Raw genomic sequence first — 13,935 nt, 5'->3', positions numbered from 1 at the left:
GCTCATGCATCCAAGTTGTTGACAAGAATAATACACATAAGAATGGAAAAGATAATTGAGTATGTGTTAGATGACGATCAGTTTGGCTTCAGGAAAGATAAAGGCACCAGAGAGACAATTCTGACGTGCAGTTGATAATGTAGGCAAGACTAAAGAAAAATCAAGACAAATTGATAGTATTTGTCGACCTAGAAAAAACGTTCGACCATGTAAAATGGTGCAACAGGTTCGAAATTCTGAGGAAAAATAGGGGTAAGCTATAGGGAGACACGTGTAATATAGAATGTGTACAAGAGCCAAGGGGGATTAATAAGAGCGGGCGACCAAGAACAAAATGCTCGTATTAACAAGGGTACAAAACAGGGATGTAGCTGTTCAATTTGTACAGCGAAGAAGCAATTATGGAAATAAAAGAAAGGTTCAGGAGTGGGATTAAAATTCAAGGTCATAGGATATCAATTATTTGATTTGCTGATGATATTGCTATTCTGAGTGAGAGTGAAGAATCATTACATGATCTGCTGAGCGGAATGAACAGTCTAATTAGTACAAAATATTTATTAAGAGTAAATGTAAGAAGGACGAAAGTAATGACAAGTGGCACAATTGAGAACACAGAGAAGCTTAACATCAGCATTGATGGTCATGAAGTAGATGAAGTTAAGGAATTCTGCTATATATGCAGCAAAATAACCAATGACAGACAGAGCAAGGACATCAAAAGCAGACTAATACTGACACAAATGGCATTCCTGGCGAAGAGAAGTCTACTAGTATCAAACATGGGCCTTAATTTGAGTGAGAAAATTCTGAGAATATACGTTTGGAGCACAGCATTGTATGTTAGTGAAATATGGACTGTAGGAAAACCGGAACAGAAGAGAACCGAAGCATTTTATGGGTGATGTTGAAAATTAGGTGGACTGATGAGGTGAGGAAGAGGAGGTTCTGCGCAGAATTAGAGAGTAAAGGAATGTGCGGAAAACACTAAAAAGGTGGAGGGACAGGATGATAGGACATTGTTAAGACATGAGAGAATGACTTCCATGGTGCCAGAGGGAGCTGTAGAGGGCAAAAATTGTGGAGGAAGACATAGATTTGAATACATCCAGCATATAACCAAAGAAACTGGTATAGGCATGCGTATTCAAATACAGAGGTATGTAAATAGGCAGAATACGGCGCTGTGGTCGGCAACGCCTATATAAGACAACAAGTGTCTCGCGCATTTGTGAGATCGGTTTCTACTGCTACAATGGCAGGTTATCAAGAATTAAGTGAGTCTGAATGTGGTGTTATAGTCAACGAACGGGCGATGGGACACAGCATCTCCGAGGTAGAGATGAATTGGGGATTTGTACGTACGACCATCTGGCGAGTGTACCATGAGTATAATGGATCCGGTGAAACATCAAATCTCCGACATCGCTGCTGCCGGAAAAAGATCCTGCAAGAATGGCGCCAATGGCGACTAAAGAGAATCGTCCAACGCGACAGAAGTACAACCCTTCCGCAAATTGCTGCAGATATCAATGGTGAGCCATCAACAAGGCCCGAAGGCCCACTCGTCTACCATTGATGACTGCACGACACAAAGCTTTACGCCTCGCCTGCGCCTGTCAACACCAACACTGGACTGTTGATGACTGGAAACATGATGCCTGGTCAGACGAGTTTCGTTTCAAACTGTATAGCGCGAATGGACATGTACGGGTATGGAGACAACCTCATGAATACATGGACCCTGCATGTCAGCAAGGAACTGTTCATACTGGTGGAGGGTCACTAATGGTGTAGGACGTGTGCAGTTAGAGTGATATGTAACCCCTAATACATCTAAATACGACTCTGAGGGCTGACGCTACGTAACCATCCTGTCTGATAGCCTGCATCCCTTCACGTCCATTGTATATTTCGACGGACTTGGTCAGTTCCAGTAGGACAATGCGACACGCCGCACGTCCAGAATTGCTACTGAGTGGCTCCAGGAACACTCTTCTGAGTTTAAACACTTCCGCTCGCCACCAAACTTCTCAGTCATGAACATTATTGAGCATATCTGGGATGTCTTGCAACGTGCTCTTAAGGATTTATGGACAGCCCTGCAGGATTCATGGTGTCACTTACCTCCAACACTACTTCAGACATTAGTCGAGTCCATGCCACGTCGTGTTGCGGCACCTCTGCGTGTTCGCGGGGGCTCTACATGATATTAGATACTAGGCAGGTGTACCAGTTTCTTTTGCTCTTCAGTTGCTTCAGTACGAACGGAGATAAGGGAAAACAAGCTTTTTCCAGCCACTGGCGTATAGACTGACATGCATGACAGGTAAGTTGAATTGGAATAGTATCAGCCGCCAAATCAACCTGCTTTGCAGGGCAGCCTAGGTGTCAAGGGTAAGAAACTGTCTACCAGACCCCAACATGTAGACTGCCCTGTGTGACAGTCAAGCTTTGTTGGAGTATTATCAGTCTGCTTTGTCAACCTGCTTTACATGGCGGCCTGTACATCAGTGGCAGATAAATGATTTTCAAGCCACTGATGTATAGTGTGCTCTCCATGATAGGTCTAACGTGGGAGTAGTATTAGCCTGGTTTATTGAAATTTATTGCAGATGCTACATGTGCCAATGACCATGGCTGTGGACAGGTTGAGATGTCTATAGGAGGGGATGGATAAAGCGAGGGGGAGGAGGAACTGGACAGAGAGATGGAGGGAGAGGGAGATGCAAGTGGAAGTTGTAGAGGGATAGTGGGCAGGTGTAAAAGGAAAAGGGGGAGGTGAAGATGGAGATGGAAAGATTGAGGAGAGGAGTATACGGTCAGAGGGTGGGGGAGAAGATGGTTTGAGAGAGGAGGTGAAGGAAATAGACGTAGAGAGGGGGGGGAGGAGATGAAGAGACAGAGTGGGAGGAGAAATAGGTAGATAGAGGTGAGAAGATCAGATGGACAACAAGATGAAGGAAAAGGTGTACCCAAAGAGGGGGAGGAGGAGATGTGTTCAATATATGTGCTGAACCCATACACGGGTGAAGCTGCGAGGAAAAGGCTAGATTACAATAGAGTTGCACAGAACTGCAGAGAATGAACTGACTCGAGTGTAGTCGACAAATACCGTTTACCATTGTGGTCCGTTAATTGCGATAGCAGCATACAGAAATAGTGGTTTCGGCGAACCAGTAGCAGCACAAAATGACGCGCCCAATCCGAGGATTTTGCAAAGCGATGGGTGCAAATATTTACGGAGATATTGCGTTGATACCATTTTGTTTTGCGGTTCACCTATATTTTATATTTAATTTTATTTTTACTAGCATTTATTCTTCACTAGCATTACCTTTAGAGTATTAAACTTCTACCATCCATATTTCTTTTATTATTAAGTTTTTACTTCAGTATCATATTTGTGCTCTAAGTACCGTGTATAGCTACTTACAGAGGTCCAGTGAGGACTGTAATAATCATATGGCAGCGAAATTTGGTGGATATTCTAATGCGTTATTGCGGAACCGATTTAGCCAATTATTTCCAATTTAGGCCACTAGGTGCCAAACTGGTGCTGCTAATGTAAGAAAGACGTATTGAAATGTTTCCGTATGTAATAGATTAAGAACGGGACACGGGGAGAAAAGGTCAAACAAGTGAGAAAGTCATAAAGTTGATTTTATTATTAACTGCCTAGTACACAATTTGTTCAATATGAGGCACCAGAGACGTCGATGAGATGCTACACAGCGCAGCATTTGCACCTGATGGCCAAAATTGGAAGTAACTGTTTTCCAGCGTAAAACGATTCCACATAAACGTATTAGCATATTTATCACTGCCTTACTATAATTGCCATTCACACTGTATCTCATTGAGTAGCTGTACTTTAATTATAGCCATCTGGTGTGCACATCTTCACTGGCATGTGTTTATAAATATTTCGTGAACGAATATTGAAATTTAAGTAAGATCATAGATTCCGAGATGGTTATTTCACAACTCTTAAGCAAAATAACGAAATATATGAAAGATGTATTTAGATATTAGAAAAAGTAAGTTGAGTTCTTGATTAATTATTAGTCGAAATCGAATACTAACGGGCTCACAGCGCAAATCACTAAAGTTTCTTTTATGAATTAATTTTTGCCGTTAGGAACCTGTGTCGCTGCTTCCAGTTTACTCCCAAGTACCGAGTCATTGTGGTCAAAGTTAACATATTGGTATGCAGAAGGAGAGGAATGACTTGAGGTTTCCCTAAAACGCTTTACACTGATGACATAACTGTTGCTTCAGTACGCCCACAGTCGATTCCCTCCTACTTTTGTAGTCCGAGGCCCCTCGCTAATGATCCCGAAGTCGACGGGGCGTCAAATTGTAATACTCCACTCCCTCTCCCCCTAAACGACATAGGTAAACCAAGCAAACCATGTTTCCAAGTACACGGCCCTCGTAGCCGCTCGTAACATATATGGCGACAGGGAACGAACACTTAAACAAAGAGGTCGGGGGCAACCAGGATTTAGCACACACTTCACGTCGGGATAACGAAGGGCCGCGGCCAGCTAACCGCAACGCAGTTCAAATCGCTTTTCAAACGGCCAAATTAATGCGCGTATTTTTCATCCGTAATGATACCCCGGGCTCGCGCGCGCCCACATCATGAAATAAAACGCGCAATTGGCTTTATGTGACAAGTGGCGGGCAGCTCGCGGCGGAGCAGAAGCGCGCCCCCGCATACGAATTGTTAAATTAATGCCGGCAAAAAAATTTCATCATGCATAACGGAGCTTAATTAAGTTTGTCCACAAATCGATACCAAATCCCACAGATGCCATGTATTTTGATGAGATTTTTAAAAGTCATGTTTGAAACTGTATATTTCTGGCTGGAGCGCTGCGACACTCGAAGTATTTCCCTGGACACCGGCGGCCGCTCGCAAAAAGCTATTGCTCGTTGCTGGCGTGTCGCCGGCAGGGGGCGGAGGGCGAAATGGAGTACGCGGGGTGTCAGCGTGTTATCAAAACGACTCTCCTCACGCCAGTACCTGCTCCACTGCCCCCCACGCGCGGCAGCGGCCGCACACCATTCGACCTGAATGCTAATTGCGTTGACTTGTCATTCTTCGCACATCACACCAAACATTAATACGTGGCATATCGGATTGTTACTTCCCTCTAGAACGTCTCGTATCCCGAATCTATGGAGCAATTATAACAATTAGACTATATCATATATACTTCCCGTTCCACTGATCCATAGTGAGGGGATTCTCAAGGATGTAGACCATGTCAGAAAACAAGAATACATAAGAAATGGCTCAAATGGCTCTGAGCACTATGGGACTCAACATCTTAGGTCATAAGTCCCCTAGAACTTAGAACTACTTAAACCTAACTAACCTAAGGACATCACACACACCCATGCCCGAGGCAGGATTCGAACCTGCGACCGTAGCAGTCCCGCGGGAATACATAAGACTCAGTTACAAAAAACTCTAGAACTCCTAAGTGAAATGGCCCTCACATATCTAGAATAAGTCAAAGAATCTTAAAGAAATAACTTGTCATAGAACCTATAAAGACGTACAACTGAGATATATATTGAAGAGCCAAAGAAACTGGTACACCTGCCTAATATCGTGTAGGGCCCCCATGAGTACGCAGAAGTGCCGCAACACGTCGTGGCATGAACTCGACTAATGTTAGTGCTGGAGGGAAGCGACACCTTGAATCCTGAAGGGCTGTCCACAAATCCGTAAGAGTACGAGGGGTGGAGATCTCTTCTGAACAGCATGTTGCAAGGCATCCCAGATATGCTCAATAATGTTCATATCTGGGGAGCTTGGTGGCCAGCGTAAGTGTTTAAACTCAGAATAATTTTCTTGGAGCCACTCTGTAGCAATTCTGGACGTGTGGGATGTCGCATTGTCCTACTGGAATTAACTAAGTCCGTCGGAATGCACACTGGGCATGAATGGGTGCCGGTAATCAGACAGGATGTCGAGCGGTTCTAGGCGCTTCAGTCCTGCTATGGTCGCAGGTTCGAATCCGGTCTCGGGCATGGATGTGTCTGATGTCCTTAGGTTAGTTAGGTTTAAATAGTTTTAAGTCTAAGGGACTGATGACCTCAGATATTAAGTCCCATAGTGCTTAGAGACATTTGAACCATTTGAACGGACGCATCACCTGTCAAAGTATGATCTAGACATACCAGAGGCCCCATATCACTCCAAGTGCACAATTGATTCGGCTATTTAACTTACCTTTGATTCGTTTCTTCAACAGAATGCGGTTTGTAATAAGCCCCATCTTGTTGCAACTAATTATTTTATCTCACTGTTGTGCTCCACCTTTCATGTTAAAAATAAGTTTGCAGACTGCAATTTCTACAAGAGCAGATCTGGAGCACTGATGTAAAACTTAAACTATAGAAAAGTTTTGAGAAAAGACTAAATTCTGAAGCTACAGAACGATATTAAAAATTAAGGAGCCGGTCAAATCGAAATGAAGACTGTTTAGACAGAACAGGCAGTACAGGAAGTATGTGGAAGACGCTTATCAGGAGAAATGACCATTTTGTGGGGTACGTACTAAAGCCACAAGTAATAGGTACCTTGTAAATGCAAGAGGCATGTGTTGTGTTGGTTGAAGAGCCAACACCGTGTTACTAGAGGAGGCCGAAATGCACGCGTTTTAGCTCACGCAGGCTGGCGTGAGGAGGGAAGAACTATACTGACGTGAGGTCTGGAACATGACAAGGAATTAGAATTCAGAAAGCGGATGTAATGAGTTTGATACTTAACTTTAATCCATTAATGATGAACGTCGCTCTTGACGGTACATGATTCACAATATTATCTGTTCAGAATAGTAACTGAATATGGCACCTTGCTAGGTCGCAGCAAGTGACGTAGCTGAAGGCTATGCTAAACTATCGTCTCGGCAAATGAGAGTGTCTGTAGTCAGTGCACCATCGCTAGCAAAGTCGACTGTACAACTGGGAGAGTGCTAGGGAGTTTCTCTAGACCTGCCGTGAGGCGGCGCTTGGTCTGTAATCACTGATAGTGGCGACACGCGGGTCCGACGTATACTAACGGACCGCGGCCGATTTAAAGGCTACCACCTAGCAAGTGTGGTGTCTGGCGGTGACACCACAGCATGAACTGGAAAAACTTAAGAATGAGAATATATTATGGAAGTAATAGGTAATGCTGCAGGTAGCACATTCGTCGAAATGCAAAAGTTGTCACAAGATAGTACTAGAATTTTTTTAAACTAATCGAAAAGGTATTGTACACAAAAACTTTAAGAGTATTATGAATTTTTCATGTTTTTTGTGCCCTCGGTTTCCGACGTATGCTTACATGAGTGTGAGTGCACAAAAATAAAATAACATTCAGCTCGTCAAGATTGAGGTTAACCCCTCACACGAGGACCAGCGAATGACTACCGGCCGGAAATGAAACCTGTGTTTCCGTATTTGCACCGCGTACGTGTGTTCGCTGGCGTGCTCGTAAATGCGCTTACATCATAGCGCAGGGGAATGTACACCACAGTGTACACGAGGAAGCGGAAAAGGAAGGCGTGAAAGCTCATCTGCAGGGGCGGCCGATGAACTGGATGAAGAGAGAAGGGGCGTTGCTCCCGTGGGAGTGGCGCGGCACAATCTACACCCCCATCCCCCATCCCCACCCTCTCCCTCACCACCAGCCCCGGACTCTGCCCCAGCTCTCAATCGCGACGCCCCGGGCTACATACTCACTTTAATCCCGAGCAACGCATTGTGAATTTAAATGAGATGGTGGCCTGCCGTCTTGCACGGCTAATGTCGGCGCCAAGACAGGCACAATGCGCGAGGAAGAAAACATCAGCCGAGCTGCTGGGCGGGGGAAAGAAGAAAGCCGGGAGAAACAGCGGATGGTGTGGGCCACGCTTCCCAACTCACACGGCGGCGGGCTCACTCTGGAGGCCGTGATCTCCTCCCCGTCTTCTGCATCTTCAGCTGTTTCTCTCGATGCAGAAATGTTCATTGTTTATACCTGTATCAGCCTTCAAATGCCAATACTGACTGGCTGGCAAAAAAAAAAAAAAAAAAAAAAAAAGTGAAGCACCAAGAAGACATCAAGGCATGGACGTATGTGGATATAACGTCTTACACACACACTTGCATGATGGGTGTCAAAATGATTAGAATTGTAATTCTTTGAGAAAGGTAGAACGGCCGCCAGATTGCACTAGTGTTGTTATCAGACCTGGTAAGGTACACTGATCAGCCTTATGACTACCGACCTACTATCGATATACCGATATAAACCTGTCCAGGCGGTTGCAGTGTCACTTTGCGAGGAATGATTGCTAATTAGACACATGCACGCTGCGTGTACATCAGTGAAGGCGTTGTCCGCTATAGAACACGGAAGTCGCGCGATCTATCTGGGTCTGACCGAGGGCAGAATGTGACGGTCCAGAGGCTCATAACAAGCATTTCGGAAACCGCACGACTTGTCGAGAGTTCGAGGAGTGCTGTCGTGTGTGTTTTCAACACGTGGCGGCCACTCCTCATTACACGTGCCGAACGTTGTAGGCTGGGCAGATCAGTAAAACAGAACAGGCTATGCCGGCCGCGGTGGTCTCGCGGTTCTAGGCGCGCAGTCCGGAACCGTGCGACTGCTACGGTCGCAGGTTCGAATCCTGCCTCGGGCATGGATGTGTGTGATGTCCTTAGGTTAGTTAGGTTTAAGTATTTCTAAGTTCTAGGGGACTGATGACCACAGCAGTTGAGTCCCATAGTGCTCAGAGCCATTTAAACCATTTTTAGAACAGGCTGTGAACTGTGGCGGAACTAACACCAGACTAATTCTGAGCAGAGTATAAGTGTGCCTGAACACAGAGTGTGCAACCTCCCCCTTATCAATCGACCTATCCTGCTTGCGATATGAAATATGATCGTGGATCACGTGTGTGCCTAATGTATTTTTACTAATTGAATAAAGCTATCTTTCCCGAAGAAATAATACCGATAAGTAGGAGGAAAGTGTACAACAGACCCTTCTGATGGAAAAGTCTTTCCAAAAAATGAAAAGTAATTAAACAGAACAGCGATAAAATTTGGAAAAAATGCAAGTTATTTTGTGCATTCACTCAAGGAAAAGCACTGGGCAGAAAAGGGGTACCACTGATCATGAATCCAAAAGTTACACTAATGAACGAAAAGGAAATAATAACGATCGCCAGCCTATTAGGGCAATTTACATCCAAAATCCTGTACAAGATGACGGGAAAGAAGAATCTATATTGTTAAAAACTGACGTGGCAACTGAAGGTTGTCACGTTTTTGTTTCTTTTTTTCTTTCACACTAATTTTAAGTGAGTATGTAATGATAAAGAAAACTGAGAAGTCACTCTTACGTTATGTTTGTCGTTAAATTTTTAAAAAAGTCGAGTAATGATTTGAAAATATGCAATTAAACTGTTAGTGTTGAACTTCATTACGGGAACAATGGCTTTCAGTGAGCTCAAAGTAACGTCATCAAAGAAATTTAGAAAAAAAGCAAGCACTTTTACTTTTCAGTTACTTATTTTGCAACTTGGATTTCAAATTATTGTCTGAACGACTGAGCCTATTTTAGTGACTTGAACAGAAATAAATAACAGAATATGTACCAAACCAAACAGCCATGTGCTCCAAGCTATATGTAAAATAAATAAAACTTCCACACTCTTAATTTGCGCATTTCTTTAGATTTGGATTTTTTCCAGTAATTGATTCTCAAACTTGAAAATTGAAATTGCTTTACTTTACTCAAATACTGAAGCCTCTGTTGTACAACAGTTAACTGAAAGTAGACTGAGGCTAAAATTCCTAAAAGTGAAATTATTTATTAATAAACTGGCTGTAACTATTCAATTTGTTTCTTATGACACTCGGTTAGCATATGAGGAAAAAAGGGAACAAGGACCCTGCTTGGTAACAACGTCTGAGGACAATGAGGACACAACAGCCCTGAGTTTAACTGATTATTATTTAAATAAATTTTATCAATCAAATCACATTCAGTTGTGCTGCTGGGTTAGCCGTTAATATTTTCTACCAATGAACAGTCTTACTTCAGTGCTGTGCAATACGACGAAACTCGGAGCCGACGACGAATCTGTATTGCTGGAACCGCTGCTGTTGTTGAAGACGGAAGCATCTTGTGGAGCAAGGAACGGGCAATCGTAATTAATACAACCTCTTCTGCCCTTCCCCTATCCTTACTCCTGCTACTAGACATCTGGCTGGCGCGCCTACATGATGCCGCCGAAATGGTACACTCTACTGCGAGAGCGTTAACACTACACTTTCGCACACTACAAGTGCTGGAACCCGTCTCTCTCTCTCCCCACGCGCTCCGCGCAACAACCCTGATACTGATACTGATATTATCGTTGCTATTCGATGCAAATAACAATTCCTTTGGCTTTTTCCCAGAGCTTGTAAGTTTGACAGTAAGACACAGGTAAATACAATGAAATGTCAACAGAGTTCTACATAAATTTACACGTACAATGAAATAATGTTCTTACTTACTAAAAGAAAGCATTTAAATTACAAATATTTACATAAAATACAGCAAAAAAAATTTACATGTCGGTAGTAGTTACCATGTATCCTGCAGTTTCGGTGTTACAATGGACCGAACACTCCTAACGATGGCCGGCCGAAGTGGCCGAGCGGTTCTAGGCGCTACAGTCTGGAACCAAGCTACCGCTACGGTCGCAGGTTCGAATCCTGCCTCGGGCATGGATGTGTGTGATGTCCTTAGGTTAGTTAGGTTTTAGTAGTTCTAAGTTCTAGGGGACTGATGAACTCCGCAGTTAAGTCCCATAGAGCTCAGAGCCATTTGAACCGTTTGAACTCCTAACGATGGGCCTCCGAAGCAGGCGACCACTGTTTACACCACGACATTAGCAACTACGGCTGAAATGGACACGTGACCATCGGCATTGGACGCTGGCGCAGTGGGAGAGCGTTTCATGGTGTGTTGAATCCGGATACCTTCTTCATCATACCGATGGGAGGGCGCGAATCCGTCGTTTCCCAAGGGAACAGCTCCTTGACACCAGTACTGCGGGACGGAGACAAGCTAGCGGCGGCTCCATTATGCTCAGGGGAACATTCACGTGGAGATCCCTCGGTCCAGTGGAGGCCGTGCAAGGTACCAAGAGGGCCAAGGAGTATCATACATTGGTTGCAGACCACGTACACCCCTTCATGATGATCATGTTTCCCGACGGCAGTGACATTTTTAAACTAGATAATGCGCCACGTGACAAGACCAGGAGTGTGATGGAGTGGTTCGAGGAACAGTGTCGAGTTCCAATTGATGTCCTGGTCCCCCAACTCTCCAGATATTAACCTGATCGAACACATCTGGAACGTGACTGAACGTGGCGTCAGAGATCATCACATCCCTTCCCGGAATTTACTGGAATTAGGTAACTTGTGTGTGCAGATGTGGTGCCAACTCCCTCCAACGACCTACCAAAGGCCTCAATGCTTCCATGTCACGACGCATCGCCGCTGTATGCGTGCCATAGGTTGACATACTGGCTATTAGGCATGTGAGTGATCACTGCGAAGGACACGCATATGCCGCATACTCGTGTGAGACAGCGATGTCAGCGTCTAACAGAGTATGGAAGGAGCCTCATTGTTCGTCTCCATTTGGCAAGCTGGCCGATTCGGCAGGAATATTCGTCTTACGGGCTCCACTTGACAAGGTCTGAAAACCACAAGGGTGAATACGTGCCAACCACCAGCAGCTATATAAGAGTACGACGGCAATGAAAATTTGTGCCAGAACGGAACTCCAATCCTGATTTCCCACTTTTCCCGAATGGTTTCCTTAACCGCTTTGGCTATCCGTGCATGACTCATGGCCAGATCAAAAACTTCCATTTGTCATCGCTCCTGTACGCGTACCACATTATGTAATTCCCTTATAGAGGAGAATATTTTAATTGAAAGTCGCTTCCTGATATTGCCAGATAAACATGATATCACAGTGCCTTTGTTGTTCAGAGGAACGATGCAATGTTTCTTTCGACATACGCACTGTGACGACTGCAGCCGCTATGAAATACGAGATCGTTCTTCTCAACGACTGATGCACTACAATATCGTATTTATCCGCTGATAAAAAGCAGTGACTTTCAGTTAAAATGTCCTCTCTTGCACGGGAATTACATAATGCGTGTACGAGCACAGGTTGTGACGCAGGGACAATGACATGTTTATTTCATGACGCTGTAGTCGTCGCAATGCCTGTTCGTTTGCGTAGTGATTCGGTGTAACACAGGAACTGGAATATCGTATCGGAGTTCGAGTCTGGCCGTGAGTCGTGCACTGGTAGCCAAAGCAGTTAAGGCGACCGCTCGCGTGAAGCGCCAAATCTAACTTCGAGTTCCGCTTCGGCCCAAATTTTCACTGTCGTCATTCCTTTACACAGCTAATGGTAATTCGTATTCGCAGCTGCAAATATACTTCATCTATTTCATAACGGCTGTAGTAGCCGCAGTGCCTGTTCCTTCTGATATGCGTGCATATCCAAAGAAACTGTACATCGTCCTTCTTAACAGCACAGACGCTGCAGCACATCGTAACACCACAGCCGCGCCTACCATCGGAGAATAAGTAACGGACTCCGTTCAATATTCTGAGTTATCCTGTACCGTTGGTCGGAGAGCAGCAGCAGCCGGACTGGGGACTTACTGTCTCATCCGACGGCTGCCATTAACATCAGAGTACAAAATACTTGTTTGAAGTGGTGCCGTGACAAGGAATAATGGACTGCTGGTGAATGGCGTTCCGCTGTGTTCAGCAATGGACTGTGATTCTGCACACTTGGCATGACCATTGTTGGCGAGTGCTTCGGCGATCTGGGGAGATCTGCAATTCTTCCAGTGTTTTGGAGAGGCCCACTTGTGTTACTCATGGCGTCATAACGTAGACAGCATCGTTTATGACTTCAGGTCCAACTCGTAGTGGCTGGGGCAGCTCTTACAGCCTAACGGTACGTCACGAATATCCTGCGTCCTCACGCGGTACCTCTCATTCGACGTTATCAAGGTGACGTTTTTCAACAGGACAATGCTCGTCAACGCATGTCATGCGTCTCTGTGTGCTGTCTGTGAGATATTTAAGTAGCTGTGTGGCCTGCAAGGTCGCTAGATCTGTCCCCGATAGAACATGTGCAGGACCAGGTCAGGCGGCAACTCCATCGCAGTGCAATTATCCAGGACATCACTGTCTAGTTACATCAGTTGTTGGCCACCTTGTCTCAGCAGAGGATGAAACGTCTTTATAACACCCTCTCCAACCGAATTAGTGCACGCAATAAGGTCAGAGGAGGTGCTACGTCATACCAATAAGTGGGTCGTACTGCCAAGTTCTTCGTAAATGTAACTCAATTTTGTAATCATTGACATAACATCTCATACCATCTCAAACCACGAAGTTTCATTCCGTTTCCTCCTCCCCTTCGAGGTGCATCGTTTTCTCTATCGTTGTATATTGGTGACAAGAAATTGAGAAACCACTGTGGCCGAATACCTGCAGCTCCGTTGACTACATACTACCGTTTAGGATATCCAATGTTTGTGGTATGTAATAGTTAAAAAGCAATTTAGAATTTTCCGTTTTATCTGGAAATGTGGTCTTGGTTGAAAATATTTTGTAAAATATTCAAATATGGCTCAGCTATATAAAATTCATGATAAGCTCATAAATAACCAGACGCGTTTCAAGACTAGACTCCTACCTTCAGGTAGTGATTCTTGTATATCTTACCTCAAGATGACGGCTTCTCTCAAAACGCGTCGAGTAACTTGTGATCATATCACGAATTTAGTGTGGTTGTGTCAAATTTTTATTTCTTTGCTAACCAAAAACGTCTTCGCACCTCAC

Source organism: Schistocerca nitens, chromosome 1 (genome assembly GCF_023898315.1).
Source record: "Schistocerca nitens isolate TAMUIC-IGC-003100 chromosome 1, iqSchNite1.1, whole genome shotgun sequence".
NCBI classification, from domain to species: Eukaryota; Metazoa; Arthropoda; class Insecta; order Orthoptera; family Acrididae; genus Schistocerca; species Schistocerca nitens.
Note: the sequence above shows the minus strand (reverse complement) of the source record.